The sequence below is a fragment of the Eptatretus burgeri genome, chromosome 3 (assembly GCF_056783735.1).
Source record: "Eptatretus burgeri isolate ZD-2024b chromosome 3, Ebu_testis_v1, whole genome shotgun sequence".
Lineage (NCBI taxonomy): Eukaryota > Metazoa > Chordata > Myxini > Myxiniformes > Myxinidae > Eptatretus > Eptatretus burgeri.
The window spans coordinates 55,130,102-55,146,741 of NC_140963.1; the positions used below are offsets into that span (position 1 = coordinate 55,130,102).

The following is a 16,640-nucleotide window of genomic DNA, read 5'->3' on the forward strand; positions in this document are numbered from 1 at the left end:
CCAGATTCTTGATGTCAACACAGGAGCCTTCATTATGAAATTTTCAGCACATTCAACGTGACTGTGATGATCTCATAAGCTGATAAGTGCACGTTATTTTGCTGATAGAACTTGCTGTCATAATTATGTACTACTACTGGTATCATTCAACTGAATGGAGTCCTCTTCATGCCTGAAAAAGTCCAAATGTGAGCTCAGATCAATCATTGTGGTGCAGAACTTCTTTTCTACCACCTCTTCTCTGGTCTAGCTCCCTCTGCTCTCAGCCCTTTGACTGTTGGCCCACTGTCATTTCATACCCTCCGTCACCTTGCACTTCCATGAGCCTCAATCTTGTACAGAAAAAAAGGTTGGAATATCTACAGGAGAATTACAGGTGGATTAATTAAGCATCAATAAACTGTTGGACTGAGATGAAGCAGTTAAAATAGAAATTTATCATCATGTTTATAAGCCCTTTTTATTCATGCATAAGATGTTCCTCATCGTACTTTGCTGATGGATACTTTTCATTGCCTAAGCTCCCAATGGAATGTTTGATTTGATGAATGTGTTTGCAGATTACACTGTCTGTGCCCCACGTCCTGCCTTGCAACAAGCCATCACTCAGATTTGTTCAAACTACTCCAAGTCTTCAACCACATTGGATGCTCGGAGTCTCTGTTGGATCCAAAGAAACCTTCAAACCTGGGATTCTTGGAGATCTGATAGTCCTTTTGAAATACAGGCTCTTAGGATTTGGGAATCTGGAAAGCTGCGGGGGGGGGGGGGGGTGTAGCATGAGGCACAAGTACTCCATCTTTGCGCGACTTGTCGGTTATGATCATGCCATCCTTTTTCATTTCCTTCGTTGAGATTTAAAAATCCTATTTCTCACATTTTCCTTCTCCCTGTCGTTATTTTTTTTCCTCATCTCTTCTTTCACCCTTGTATTACTACTGTGATAATGCTTCCATGAATCTTATCTTAATCTGACCTTGGAGTACATAATGGTATTGAGCTCACACTAAATACCAAGCATTCCGAATCGTCACAGTGCTGAGAAACACAACAGAAAACCTGTTTTGGTTTCCGCGTAAACAGGAAGGGTGTTTTGCTTTTACATTCCTCACTGTTTTCTTCATTTATTAACTTCATCTCAGTTTTGTCTCATGCAACCCACGTATATTCAGGAAAACCAAAACAAACACCTTTGTTACTCTGAAATATATAAAAACCCTTGTCGGCTTGGTTTGTGGTGAACATAGTTATCATTTTAAAGACTCTAATCTGTTATGTCCCGATTACCTTGAAAATATTTTTCCTTATATCCAGTTTTTTTTCTTATTTTTACACTTGCTGTATGGTGTATGTCACTGTATGGTTGAAATTACCTTGTTAATGTTGTTGCAAATGTTGCTTGTTGCCACTGCAAATTGTGTAATATCGAAGCATTGCTAAACTAAGCTGATTTTCCTGTAAGTGTACAATTTGAAATGTTGGCATTCAGTTTCAGAACTATACAGACAAGCTTTAACTCAATTCGAACTTTAAAGTATGACATGGAAGAAGGATTTAAGAGTAATAGTGGATAAATCAATCAGCATAATGAGAACCTGGCAATCATCTTGCTATAATGGGACTATAACGTACGTGTGTATGAATGTATGTAGCTATGTGGTGGACGCAGCGTCCTCTGGTGGTGTGTGTGCCTGGAATTGGACACAGCGTCCTCTGGTGGTATGTGTGCAGAAATTTGTGGTGTCCCAGAAGAGAGCATCACTTTGTGGAAAGATCACCACTTTAAATTGCCCACCGAAATTGGGCCAATGTGAGTGATTGCAATTAGCCAATTATATATGATTGTGGTGCTAAAATGGGTAGCTTTCCTTTAACATTGGTTCACCCAAATAGGCAAAGATTTATATAATCTTATCCTACCGACATTTAATTGCCAATCACATGATATTGTTTATCTCCTTGTGTAGAAGCTCATCCGTTTGAGAAAAATAGAACTTTAAGATGTGTTAGCATGGTGTAACTAACTATACAAATCCAGGGAGTAGTGGTAACATCCAACAAAATTATCATCATCTAATTGTCAGCAGTTAAGATTTCCATATTACCAGAAAAACTTAAATGGAGAGAACGTTTAGCATTAACCGATTACAATGACTGCATCCGATTTGTTTGATTTGGTATTAAATTTAAAGTGGGTCTCAATGTGTTTAACATAACGAGTAATACCTACTCCCACTGGTAGCGAATATATACAATATTGGCAATTATACCCCTCTCTGCACGAGGTCCTGCTTCTTCCACAGGTGACGGACAGACAAACATGTCTCCTTTTAGTAATATGAACATCGGTTCCTTTCAGGGGTGAAAAAAGGTGTCAATACCTGCTCCCAGTAGTTAAAACCACTTCCACTATTCCCTGTGTACAGGCGAAAATCTAAAGTCTCTCCATTCTGGACACGAGTGGGGAGTGGGGTTATTTTGTGCCCATGACCTGATGCAAGTTATCCCCAACACATTTGCAAAATGTGGTAGAGATTGGCTGAAGGCGTTTTCGATTCTATAATAATCAGACATACATACATACACACATAGAATTGCCTTATTTTAGTACGATTCAGCAACTTATTGAAATGTATGTGATGATGGAACAGAGTGATAGACTATATTCAGGTGTGGGCAGTGTGTGTAGGTTGGTGGTGGTTGTTGCTTCAAAGTCCTACCTCATTCTTTGGGTGACATGAAAACGCATCATTATCAAAATGATGGGAATTATATCTATTCTTTACTAACTCGGGCTTACTGGCCCCAAAGGTCAACTCTTTACTAAGATTATGATGAGATTCTTTAACATTCACACTGGAATACAGACAGGATGATTGAAAGGCCCTTGTTGAGCAGCATTTGTAATCAAACCCACACTGGTGAGGAAATAACCATGGCCTTTCCAACTCAACTATCAGTCTTTTGTTGTTGCATAAAGGATTCAAAATAAATAGATGTAGGTAAAACAAAGTAGTGAATAGAATGATGTGGATGGTTCGGTCAGGTTGTCTTATAAAGGGTGTATTTGGTTATGCCATTTAGTCATTAGCCCATGGGTGTGTCTATATTGAGGTGTGGGTAGTGTGTGTGGGCACAATAACTTTTGTTGTTGCCACGATATTTGTTTATAATATATATGTATATATAATATTGGCAATATTATCTATCCAAAGGGGAAGAGAGCGTACCATTTGGTTTTGTATATGTGTGCAAACTGCTGTAAATTTGCTTGTTTTCCTTATCTTCATTGGCTTGCATTACATTTTGTAAACTTGGGTTTTATATGGCACCATATTTGTTTATTTTGCTATTTAAACATGTTTTGACATCCGTCATTCCCAAAGAACTCTGATCATCATGAGAAATGTTTGGAAGGAGTTCTGAATGCAACACTGCATGATGGAGCAAAAGGTGTTTTCTGTTTTTTCTTTTTTTGTGTAAACAAGATGCTGGAGTATCCTGAAACAAACTAACAATTTCCTTTATGTTTAAAAATGCAAAATAAACTAACAGCTTATATGGAGGTGGATGGGGTGGGAGGAAGCAAAACAAGTCTTGTTGCAGCAACCAAGCAATCCTTCACCTTGTATTAATTCAATGATCCTCAGCTTATCACACTTTCAAAGAGTGCGATACCACCCCGTCCCCTTTTCTACCTTACGATGACCCACTACCCCCAACCTTATTCACTAATTTTATCGGTAATAATTTAATAAACCATTTCATTTGTGCACTATATTTGAATTTTACTCAACTTATGCCATTACTAACTCATTCTCCATCCTGTATTTTCCTTACTGTTTGGGAGAACTGCCAAAGGCCCTAAAAATTTGCTTGCTTGATAGTAAAAAAAAATCTTGAGAAACCAAGATGTGTGGTTAGCAGATTCGTCAAAGTTGCTTTTTTTACTATTATACATACTTATATTGGTAACCCACCATGTCAACCTGATTTAATAGCTTATCAGAAAGTGTTTTTACATTTTGTTCGCCACTATACGTGACCATTTACATTCATATTGACGATTGGTATGCTTGTTGGGTGGTAATGTTATAATTAGCATTGGGACATGCCATTGAACCAGAAAATCAGCCAACAAGATCTTTAAAAATCTTTAAAATCTTTAAAAAATGCAATGGCTAATCTCAACACAAACTTGGCGATCTGCGTCGGCTGAAAAATAAATCAAAACAAAGAGGAAATAAAATACCTTAAATGGTGATTGATCCGCCATGGAGAGAAGAGAAGCAGACGATTCCGGGCCTTACCCTTCATTGGAGCCTGAAACGTCAGCTTCTAGACTCTCCACAGCAAATCAATCACAACCAAATATTTAACTTAATTGGAAATGAGAACCCAAAAAAACAAAATGAAATAAAATAACAGGGATTATTTCTCTCTTGGTTTTCAGAATTTGATTTATGGACAGTATGTGATTGCCCTCCCGTTAGCTTGGCTGAATCAAAACTTCTCATTGGCTCAGTATAATACACCGATCAGAGATACATTACCATTAAGAAATTTTTTAGAGATACATTACCATTAAGAAATAGCTGAAGACCTCTCATGCTTTAACCTCATGTACTTCTTTCATTCCCTTCCATAGAATACATATTTCAGATACAAGTCACATGACAAGGCATACGATTTGACATGCAACACTGGTGCTACAGAAAGCTAAGGGTGAATAACCATTCTCAGTTCAAATCTGGATTGATATTGCAACAAACTGTCACTGTATGGACGATATAGTCACTATGGTGAAATTTGCAAATTTTTTTAGACTAGAAGTTGATAAGAACGAGAGTATTAAAAAAAAAAACCCATAAAATCTATTAACCTCTTCACTGTGAGAACATTATATGCTATCTGAAGGCCCATGTGTGTAATTCTAAGGTGTTGTTTTTTTAGGAATTTTCTAGAAAGAATTGCCTCATTATGCATAAGTGTGGTGTCAATGTGCAGCTTTGATTAAACTTTAAATCCAATGAACTATGACACTTATGACATCAGTTGTGGTGAGATTTGGATGTTTATGTTTACACCAAAGAGCATGTAGCCCTTGAAATGGTTGGACATCGATGTGCACATCACAGTAGTGAAGGGGTTAATTTTGCTGATTCGTTAACAGTGAATGAATTATGGAAATGAACTCAATTAATTGGCTATGCTTGTACAGTAGTTTGAGATTGATGTTTGTGTTAGCAGTGACTGTATTTGATCTTCTGTATTACTTCATGAGTGGTTGGATAAAGAAGAAGAAAAAAGTGACTATTGACGTTTTATTTTTTCTCTGTAAGAAAAAGTTCGCGTCTCTCCCCTCTTTCTAATAACGCATTCCCACACAAGCCCTGTTTAGCCCTCCACTGATATATCAATGAGTGTTAAAAATCCTAATTGTAAACGTTTCTCTGAAACTTTACGAACAAATGTTAATGGCTTCACTTCCTTCACGTCGTTGCACTATAATTTGGTCCGAATACTGCACTTTGTCCTGTTAATAAACACAGGGCATGATCTCAAAAGGCACTGAGAAGCAGGTGTTTTGGGATGCAGTTTGCAATGATTGTTATTGAAGCATATTGTCGATGTGCTACGAAAGCAAATCAAGAATACAGAGGAGTTGTTGTATAGCCCCGGACAGTTCTCTCGAACAGGCTCACGGCACGGAAACAGTCGATCGATCTCCCACATCCAATATTGTGTAACCCCACCTTTGTGAAACCAGGGTCATGAGAGATAGAGAGAGGTGCAGAGAGAGAGAGAGAGGTGCCGAGAGAGAGGTGCCGAGAGAGAGGTGCCGAGAGAGAGGTGCCGAGAGAGAGAGAGAGAGAGAGAGAGAGAGAGAGAGAGAGAGAGAGAGAGAGAGAGAGAGAGAGAGAGAGAGAGAGAGAGAGAGAGAGAGGAGATATGTGTGTGTGTGTATATATATATATGTATATATATATATATATATATATATATATATATATATATATATATATATATATATATATATATATATATATACATACATACAGGGCCTAGTGGCGTGCGCCTGTAATCCGGCTACTCGGAGGCTTGGGTTGGAGGATCGCTTGAGGATGGGAGCTCTGCGCTGGGCCGTGCTACGAGAGGGTGTAGGGCAGCTCGGAATCATTGCGAAACCCAATCCTTATCCCTGTGTCGTGAGATGCGACCAGGGTTGCGTTAGGAAGGGTATCCGGAGTAAAACCTATGCCAAATCAGTATGCGGATCATAACGGATGATCCGCTGTGGCGACCCCTAACGGGAGCAGCCGAAAGACGAACAACATTATATATACATACACACACACATATATATATATATATATATATATATATATATATATATATATATATATATATATATATATATATATATATATTGTTGCGGCTGTGGAAATTCGCATTACACCATAAAGGGCCCTCAGGTGAGATATCTCGATAGGTACATGTGTAGTTAGCCCAAACCCGTTGTATAGAGGGAATTTATGTGATCCATTCAGGCTGCGATCCTCCAGTTAGTCGTTTTACTTTCCCTATCTTTAATTTCAAACGAACAAAAACTGCCAAGGATGCTGGTGGGTTTTTCCCGCCATCCTTCCCCGCGCTTGGTGTGAGGGAAGTGGGGGGGGGGGAGGGCAGCTCGCCGTAGAGTCCCTTTATAGAGAGAGTAGCGACATAGAGGGTCCGGAAAAATCGAGTCACGTGATTGCGTGGAGCCATTTTGAGTCCATCGCGGACAGGATCGGACGCATATCGGTCAGCGTTTTAACGTTCCCGCTGTACGCAGCATTCTCATTCGTGTTTTACATCGATTTTACGACAAAATGACAGGTTGTTGCGCCTTTGGGTGCACAAATAGAATGGAGAAGGGATTCAAGATGTATAGATTTCCATCAGATGCTAAAAGACGGAAAATCTGGGAGAACAGAGTCAGTCGTCTTGGATGGAAAGCAACTTCTTGGTCAGTTCTCTGCCAGTTCAGTGTGATGGTGGTCATGGTCCCATATGCATATATTTGAGTGCTGCGAGTGAGACTGGCCTTTGCTTTGGCTTTCCAGGATTGTTATCCATTGCTCGTGGATTAATTAGCACTTGAAGGGGAAGGCATCTTTATTTAAAATTGAGTTTGAGTTCGAGTCTTCGAGCTAGATCAATTAATATAGGATCTAGACTCTAGATCATATCTTCAAAGTCAGACTCAGACTCAAAGTCAAAACAAAGACTAATGAACGGAGAACGGATCCGGTCTAACACGGCCCACTCTTCAAAGGCAGAGTTAGGGTCAACACTAACCCTAATTCTGACCCTAACCCTAAGCAACCCTAAACCTGACCCTAAACCTAAATGTAACCCTAAACCATAACCCTAGCTTTTAAGAGTAGGTTATACCAAAGATTTAAAATCTATTGGTGTGGGTGTAGACTGCCAGATCTCAGGATACTAAACAGTTCGACACCCCATAGAAGCATAGAACGGAGCCCATCTAACTTCTGAGTGTAGTATGGTCGGGAGTGGCTTTTATCTTTGGGGGGGGGGGGCATGCATTGAATGTATGTATTTGTCTCTGTTGATTTGAATGTGTGAGGACATTAACTTGTGTTTGTGTGTGTGACTTTCAATTTATAATTTGTATGTGTGTGCATTAGTACATGTGTGTATGTGTGTGTGTGATTGTATATATGTATTAGAGATGTGTGTGTGTGTGTGTGTGTGTGTGTGTGTGTGTGTGTGTGTGTGTGTGTGTGTGTGTGTGTGAGAGAGAGAGAGAGACAGAGAGAATGAGGAGGCCGGGTGGGGTGGGCTAATCTATTTTTGGTGGGATTAATATCTGATCGGCAACATGCAGCAAAGTTTATATTAATAATTTAAATATGAAAATTAAACAAACACAAATATATACCCACACACGATAAACAAGGTCAAACAACTGCAGAAATACAAAGATAACTCTTAACCTTGTATTGTACATGTACATGTACAAGCAGGGAGGTGAGAGTTCGAGTCTCGCTCTCGCCTCCCTGAAATTAAAATGTGGCTGAAATAAGCAGCACGTGTACTTGTCTGGTTCATTCCTTCTTTGTCATGGTTCTAAATGTCTGTGACTGTTAAATCACAACCAGCTCTGTGAATTTCTTCTTTATCATATGGCTCTTAGTTGTCATAAATCTTCTATTTTGTCATCTTCACATAATTTGTTCATTATCAACATGGAAAAGACCATTCCCATCTCTCATACATGGAGAACATAATGGAATACACGGTTCAATGCACTAGCGCCATACAGCGGCTCTGCACGTGCACCGCAATGAATGGACTAAAAATGGCGTCAAATCGTTAGTTGTCGCTACTCTCTCTATAAAGGGACTCTAGCTCGCCGCCGATTGGTGGATGGACAGCGTGAGGTGGTCGGGGTGAGGGAACGCCCCTTTTCCAGAACCCTCTCGGAGGGTGGAGCCGAAAACGGGGCGGAGTGAAGGGCGGAGCCCCGCGCTATAAAAGTCGGACACGGGCGGGGCGTTCTTCCTCTTCGTCTCTTCCTCTTCGTCTCTTCCTCTTCGTCTCTTCCTCTTCGTCTCTTCCTCTTCGTCTCTTCCTCTTCGTCTCTTCCTCTTCGTCTCTTTCTCTTCGTCTCTTTCTCTTCCTCTTCGTCTCTTTCTCTTTCTCTTCGTCTCTTTCTCTTTCTCTTCCTCTTCGTCTCTTTCTCTTTCTCTTCCTCTTCGTCTCTTTCTCTTTCTCTTCCTCTTCGTCTCTTTCTCTTTCTCTTCCTCTTCGTCTCTTTCTCTTCCTCTTCCTCTTCGTCTCTTTCTCTTCCTCTTCGTCTCTTTCTCTTCCTCTTCGTCTCTTTCTCTTCCTCTTCGTCTCTTTCTCTTCCTCTTCGTCTCTTTCTCTTTCTCTTCGTCTCTTTCTCTTTCTCTTCGTCTCTTTCTCTTTCTCTTCGTCTCTTTCTCTTCGTCTCTTTCTCTTTCTCTTCGTCTCTTTCTCTTTCTCTTCGTCTCTTTCTCTTTCTCTTCGTCTCTTTCTCTTTCTCTTCGTCTCTTTCTCTTTCTCTTCGTCTCTTTCTCTTTCTCTTCGTCTCTTTCTCTTTCTCTTCGTCTCTTTCTCTTTCTCTTTCTCTTCGTCTCTTTCTCTTTCTCTTCGTCTCTTCCTCTTCCTCTTCGTCTCTTCCTCTTCCTCTTCGTCTCTTCCTCTTTCTCTTCGTCTCTTTCTCTTCCTCTTCGTCTCTTTCTCTTCCTCTTCGTCTCTTTCTCTTTCTCTTCGTCTCTTTCTCTTTCTCTTCGTCTCTTTCTCTTTCTCTTCGTCTCTTTCTCTTTCTCTTCGTCTCTTTCTCTTTCTCTTCGTCTTTCTCTTTCTCTTCGTCTCTTTCTCTTTCTCTTCGTCTCTTTCTCTTTCTCTTCGTCTCTTTCTCTTTCTCTTCGTCTCTTTCTCTTCGTCTCTTTCTCTTTCTCTTCGTCTCTTTCTCTTTCTCTTCGTCTCTTTCTCTTTCTCTTCGTCTCTTCCTCTTCCTCTTCGTCTCTTCCTCTTCCTCTTCGTCTCTTCCTCTTTCTCTTCGTCTCTTTCTCTTCCTCTTCCTCTTCGTCTCTTTCTCTTTCTCTTCGTCTCTTTCTCTTCCTCTTCGTCTCTTTCTCTTCCTCTTCGTCTCTTTCTCTTCCTCTTCGTCTCTTTCTCTTCCTCTTCGTCTCTTTCTCTTCCTCTTCGTCTCTTTCTCTTTCTCTTCGTCTCTTTCTCTTTCTCTTTCTCTTCGTCTCTTTCTCTTCGTCTCTTTCTCTTTCTCTTTCTCTTTGTCTCTTTCTCTTTCTCTTCGTCTCTTTCTCTTTCTCTTCGTCTCTTTCTCTTTCTCTTCGTCTCTTTCTCTTTCTCTTCGTCTCTTTCTCTTTCTCTTTCTCTTCGTCTCTTTCTCTTTCTCTTCGTCTCTTTCTCTTTCTCTTTCTCTTCGTCTCTTTCTCTTTCTCTTTCTCTTCGTCTCTTTCTCTTTCTCTTTCTCTTCGTCTCTTTCTCTTCGTCTCTTTCTCTTCCTCTTCCTCTTCGTCTCTTTCTCTTCCTCTTCGTCTCTTTCTCTTCCTCTTCCTCTTCGTCTCTTTCTCTTCCTCTTCGTCTCTTTCTCTTCGTCTCTTCCTCTTCGTCTCTTTCTCTTCGTCTCTTTCTCTTTCTCTTTCTCTTCGTCTCTTTCTCTTTCTCTTCGTCTCTTTCTCTTTCTCTTTCTCTTCGTCTCTTTCTCTTTCTCTTCGTCTCTTTCTCTTTCTCTTTCTCTTCGTCTCTTTCTCTTTCTCTTCGTCTCTTTCTCTTTCTCTTCGTCTCTTTCTCTTTCTCTTCCTCTTCGTCTCTTTCTCTTCCTCTTCGTCTCTTTCTCTTCCTCTTCGTCTCTTTCTCTTTGTCTCTTCCTCTTCCTCTTCGTCCTGTAGCTGGTTTCGTCGTTCGTCTTGGCTGGTGGTCTGGTCTTCTGGTTCGAGTCGCGAGTTTGTTGTTCCTGCCTTGTTTTTTTGATCCTCGCGCGAGCCCTGGGACCCCGTGCGCGAGCGTGGAGAATAGCGCCGAACAAACCCGGTCCGTTTCCCCAAAACCCCGTCCGAGCTGTCGGGCGGACGACGCGAGCTACGCGCGGCACGAGCTCGGTGCACCACGCCGGAGAGAGCTCGCAGACCGCGAGAGGAGTCGGGGCCAGGCGCGACCACGCCGACGGTCGTGGGAGGAGGACTCGACGGCCCAAAGGGAAGTGATCATTTTCTTTTCGGGGTTTTGTATGTGTGTTTGTGGCGCCAGTCTCCATAAGTAGAACTGTTTAAGTGTTGCCGTGTGTACGCGTATAGTCGCTTTAAACTGCTTTTCTTACATTTGCTTTTTGTGCATTTTTGTATGGCTGTAAATACGTGCCTTCCGTGCTGGTCTGTGTGAATTAAACGTGCTTGTGTGAACTTGTCCCCCGTTTCGCTGCGTCCTTTCCTTTGGTTGACTCTCCATCCTGCTTCACGTAGTGGGTGCAACATCCCGGTAATTAATCGGAACCGTCAAGGCCGACGATAACACCGCTCGGTTATCACTGTAGCACGGAACGGACCGCTTAAGCGGTTCGTGTCCGGAGTCGGCCTGTGGCGTGGTACGATCGCCCGGTTGACCATTCGCGCAGGTACTTAGGTAGGTCGAATTTGGCGAGCAACCCTATCCTGCGTGGGTGGGCAATTAGGACGATCGTGGTGAGGTTAAACCCCCACCCGTGACTAGCTCCCGGCGTTGTTCCGAGAGGGTCACGACTGAATTGTCCGTCCGGTGGGCGACGTGCCGCGATTCGAGTTACGTGGCCGTTCGCACGCCGGCGGGCGCGAATTCGCAACAATATATATATATATATATATATATATATATATATATATATATATATATATATATATATATATATATAAAATAGAGAGTGACACTGACACTGGTCCATTGGGATCATGAATCCGGGCAGCAGGGAAGAGTGGGGATGATTTGACCCTCGACTTGCATTGGCGGGATGGAGGGGGTTGGGGGTACAACCACCGCGAAGAAGCATCCCCAATAGTTGCTATACAAAGGAGCAAGCATGGCAAGTAAATGTTTGTCAGGACACCATGTCCTCGCATGAACAATCAAGATTGTTGGCATCATTGGCACCACCATGATGAAATTGGCAAAGTTCAAAGCCTTTCCTTTTGTCTTCACATTGACTCAGAAAACCTTGTCACCTCAATGAAACACAAATGTGTATTGATGTTCCATTAAAAAAAAAAGACACCAGCAACTTTTGTTATTATTATTCTTATTATTCAAGTCATGTGAAACACATTTTGATGAACCATTAGGTCAAATGGAATGCTTATGCACATAATTTTATGGGCCAAGTCAAACAATCAAAAATAGTTCAAAAAAAATAAATACATTGGTCAAATGAATTCTACTCTTAAGCAGTTTGATGTGTAATTTTAACAAGAAAGTTTGAAATAAAACTGACTTTGTAAGAAGTTTTATTCGAAATCAGAATTATCATGTCCTTCATTGTGAACATAGATAAAGCACCATGTCAAAGTTGATGGTAAGAGAAACTATCATATCTATAACAATACTTGTGAATTCACAAAAAACTGGCTGTAGTTGGAAGAATCCATATTCAAAAACGAAGGCAACACGTATAGCTACATGCAAGGCTTCGGTCCAAAGTTCTCACTTCCAAGTGGTCTTCATCCAGGACCTTTATCTTCAGTCCCGGATGAATCTCATCTTCACTTAGTGATCAAAATGTCAGACCTGGGTCTTGTCTTGTGGGGCAGCTGTACTAGTTGGTGGTAGCCTCATCTTTGAATACTCAAGGACAGCAAATTAAAAAGAAACAGAAAATTTGCTGAATTAAATAAAAAGCTTGGGAACTTTCACAACTTGCTGTATTTGATTTCCATCCCACCATGATGTAAATGTGTCAAAAATATACTTCTCCAGAGAATCCCTTTCCTTGCAACACTGTACCTTCAAGCCAACAATTCAGAGGTTACAGAGGAAAGAGTCCCACAAAGCAAAGTGGAAATCGCTATAAATTATAGTGGGAATGGGAAGGGGGATTGAATTCATCCGAATTACCAATGAACATGCCTCATCATTCGAGGCGTTCACAGCAACTCTTGCGAAATACAATAACCGATGATGTAACAGCTGAATAGCAGTAAGCAATGTCCCTCCTGACACCACAAGATAAAACTACTGTCTTGATAATACTGTTCAAAAGTGCTTACAAATAACAATAAAACGATAAGATGTAAACACGTAAGGTAGAACACGGGGAAGTATGAGTTTGATGGGGGTGATTGTGGGATTGCAGAGGGAGGATTAGGGATTGGTAGAAGTCTGAAATATCAGCTGAATCAAAGGATGGGTGTGGGAAGTGTTGGGGGGGGGATAATGAAGAAGGGGCTTGTGAAAGATTGGTGAAAAGGTTTACGAGATAAGAACAAAACTCAGAGGGGTGAGGTCAGCAGAAAGAATGTCTGTCACGTGACATGTCATTGCACTCTAGTGTGTTGTTTAAAAAAAAACAAATAACAGTCTGGCTGGTCAAGAGAAAAAAACAAATGTGCAAAAGTTAACTAAAGATACATTAAAATAATAGTTGCCAAAGATGAACTCTCCTCAGGAACAGTTGTCGGTTCATCACGTCCCCATTATAAATAATTCATACGCATCAAGGAAAAGCAAAGATGGAAGTATTGTCCATTTCATCGGAAGAGCGGTAGCATTCATTCTGCAACAAAATATCGGGCATCTCAAAATTTACCAAACTACAATTAAGCCATTTTTAATGGATTTGTCTAAAAACACCTTGTGTGTATTCCATGATGTCAAAAGACACCTGACAACCACAATTTATGAGAAGATTTCCCCAACTGTGATAAAATGCATCAAATCAAATGTTACTTATCTTGATCATGTTTCAATCAGGCTCTGCTATGCAGCTGTAGTTGGTCGTGGGTAAGTGGATGCCAGAGCCACTACACTGGTCTGCACTTTGTAGAACCATTTAGGGCATCAATTTTGAATTTGGTGAGGATGTGGTTTAGAATTGCTGACCGAGAATTTGGAATTCGTTTTTGGAAAGGCTAAAGAGGGAGCAACGACAACTTGTAACATGACTGCTATAAGCAGGTTAGTCGTGGGATATCATACTCGATGGCGAGTATGATACGGTTACATTAACAGAGACTAGGTTTAATGAGGAGAGAAATTGGAGGATAGTACTAGAAGGATTCAATATGCATAAGTGTGATAGGAAAGAAACAGTAAGTGTAGTAATCTGGGAAAATATAATAGAATATATAAATAGGTATAGATATAAGCGTGAAAGAGCAGGCTAAGGTAAGGGTGGGTCCCTTTGAGTGATGGCGGAGGGAGATTGGTTCATGAAGAAGGTAAGATGGAAGTCAAAGTAATCTTACTTCAAATGTCAAAGTTATCATAATCATGATGTTAGCTAATATGTTTAACAGCTCATATGGGTGAGGACAAGTACCAGAGGATTGGAGTAGAAAACCTTATTGAAGAAAGGATCGAGAGAGGAAGTGGGGAACTATAACACAGTTAGTTTAACTTCAGTCGTGGGGAAGATGTTTGAGACATGAATTAAGGAATGGATGGGGGGTCATTTAAACAATTTCAAACTTATTAAAGATAGTCAGCATGGATTTACTAAAGGGACATCATGATTAACAAATGTATTGGAGTTCTATGAACCAATTTCTCATTTGGTGGAGGGAAGTGCAGTGGATGTAGTATTTCTTGACTTTCAGAAGGCATTTGATAAGTTACCACAGAGGAGGCTGGTAGCTAAGGTTCGGGCTTATGGAATGCATGGTGGAATAGTTAACTGGATTGGAAGCTGGCTAAGTGACCGTGGCTATGAATGGGATGATGTATGGCTGGAAGATAGTAAGCAGTTGATTAACTCAGGGATCAGTTCTCAGACTGTTATTATTATAATTTACATCAATGATTTGGACAGTGGTATTAAGAGTAGATCTTCCAAATTTGCAGATAAAACAGCTTGAGGCTCCTCTCGAACATTTTGTTAAGTTTTTGATCGCCCCATCTGAGTAAGAATGAAGCTGCAATAGAGAGGGTTCAGTGTAGAGCGACGAGACTGATTCTGGGGCTTACTGGACTAAGCTATAAGGAGCAGATGAAGGAGACTGGACTTTATACATTAGAAAGGAGATTTGGATGGGACCTGATGGAGATGTTTAATATAATGAAGGATACGTATAAAATAGAAGCCAAACGGATTTTTTTTTTTGCCAAGGCTGATAGTGACAGAACCAGAGAGCATCGTGAAAAGGAGTAATGTTTATAGAACAGAAGCAAGGCAGTGGGTATTTTACAAAGAATTGTAAATTCAAGGAATAGTCTGGGGAAAGTGATAGCAACAGGGAGAATTCATAGGTGTAAGCTGGATTTGGATTAGCCGATAAAGTACAAAGAAGCAATGGGCATGGAGGGGTACAGGGAAATTTGACAGGAATGGAAAGTAGCTTAAGATTAGCTCGTGATGTCTGCAAATTGAAGATGTCCAATTGTTTTGTGTGTGTAGCTTGTCAAATGGGAATATCTAGTTTCTTTTTTCTTGTGTAGTTAAGAAAAATAAAGACATAGGGGTGGAGGGAGGGGGGTACCAATGCAACAACTGGCCTTATCATAGGTACACTTCAACTGTGAAAGATGGAATCTAAAACAAAAATTCTGAAAATCACATTGTATGATTTTTAAATAATTAATTTGCATTTTATTGCATGAAATAAGTATTTGATCACCTACCAACCAGTAAGAATTCCGGCTCTCACAGACCTGTTAGTTTTGTCTTTAAGAAGCCCTCCCATTCTCCACTCATTACCTGTATTAACTGCACCTGTTTGAACTCGTTATCTGCATAAACGACAGCTGTCCACACTCAATCAATCAGACTCCAACCTCTCCACAATGGGCAAGACCAGAGAGCTGTCTAAGGACATCAGAGACAAAATTGTAGACTTGCACAAGGCTGGGATGGGCTACAGGACAATAGGCAAGCAGCTTGGTGAGAAGGCAACAACTGTTGGCACAATTATTAGAAAATGGAAGAAGTTCAAGATAAGTCATTCTCCCTCGGTCTGGGGCTCCATGCAAGATCTCACCTCGTGGAGCCTCAATGATCATGAGAAAGGTGAGGGATCAGCCGAGAACTACACGGCAGGACCTGGTTAATGACCTGAAGAGAGCTGGAACCACAGTATCAAAGAAAACCATAAGTAACACACTACGCCGTCATGGATTAAAATCCTGCAGCGCACCCAAGGTCACTCTGCTCAAGCCAGCGCATGTCCAGGCCCGTCTGAAGTTTGCCAATGACCATCTGGATGATCCAGAGGAGGAATGGGAGAAGGTCATGTGGTCTGATGAGACCAAAATAGAGCTTTTTGGTTTAAACTCCACTCGCCATGTTTGGAGGAAGAAGAAGGATGAGTTCAACCCCAAGCACACCATCCCAACCATGAAGCATGGAGGTGGAAACATCATTCTTTGGGGATGCTTTTCTGCAAATGGGACAGGACGACTGCACCGTATTGATGGGAGGATGGATGGGGCCATGTATCGCGAGATCTTGGCCAACAACCTCCTTCCCTCAACAAGAGCATTGAAGATGGGGCGTGGCTGGGTCTTCCAGCATGACAACGACCCGAAACACACAGCCAGGGCAACTAAGGAGTGGCTCCGTAAGAATCATCTCAAGGTCCTGGAGTGGTCTATCCAGTCTCTAGACCTGAACCCAATCGAAAATCTTTGGAGGGAGCTGAAAGTCCGTGTTGCCCAGTGACAGCTCCGAAACCTGAAGGATCTGGAGAAGATCTGTATGGAAGAGTGGGCCAAAATCCCTGCTGCAGTCTGTGCAAACCTGGTTAAAAACTATAGGAAACGTCTGATCTCTGTAATTGCAAACAAAGGTTTCTGTACCAAATATTAAGTTCTGTTTTTCTGATGTATCAAATACTTATTTCATGCAATAAAATGCAAATTAATTATTTAAAAATCATACAATGTGATTTTCAGGATTTTTGTTT

The 16,640-nt window shown here is 41.1% G+C and overlaps 1 protein-coding gene across 4 annotated transcripts in view; it reads left to right on the plus strand.

Annotated features, from left to right (window-relative positions):
• Window positions 1-5,313, plus strand: part of LOC147029944 (CD166 antigen-like) — a 143,713-nt gene extending 138,400 nt beyond the window's left edge. For all 4 annotated transcript variants that reach the window (XM_085873468.1, XM_085873467.1, XM_085873470.1 and 1 more), the window contains one exon: window positions 561-5,313. The gene's annotated coding sequence lies outside the window, so the exon portion shown is untranslated. The remainder of the gene's footprint in view (window positions 1-560) is intronic.
• The last annotated feature ends 11,327 nt before the right edge of the window (window positions 5,314-16,640 follow it).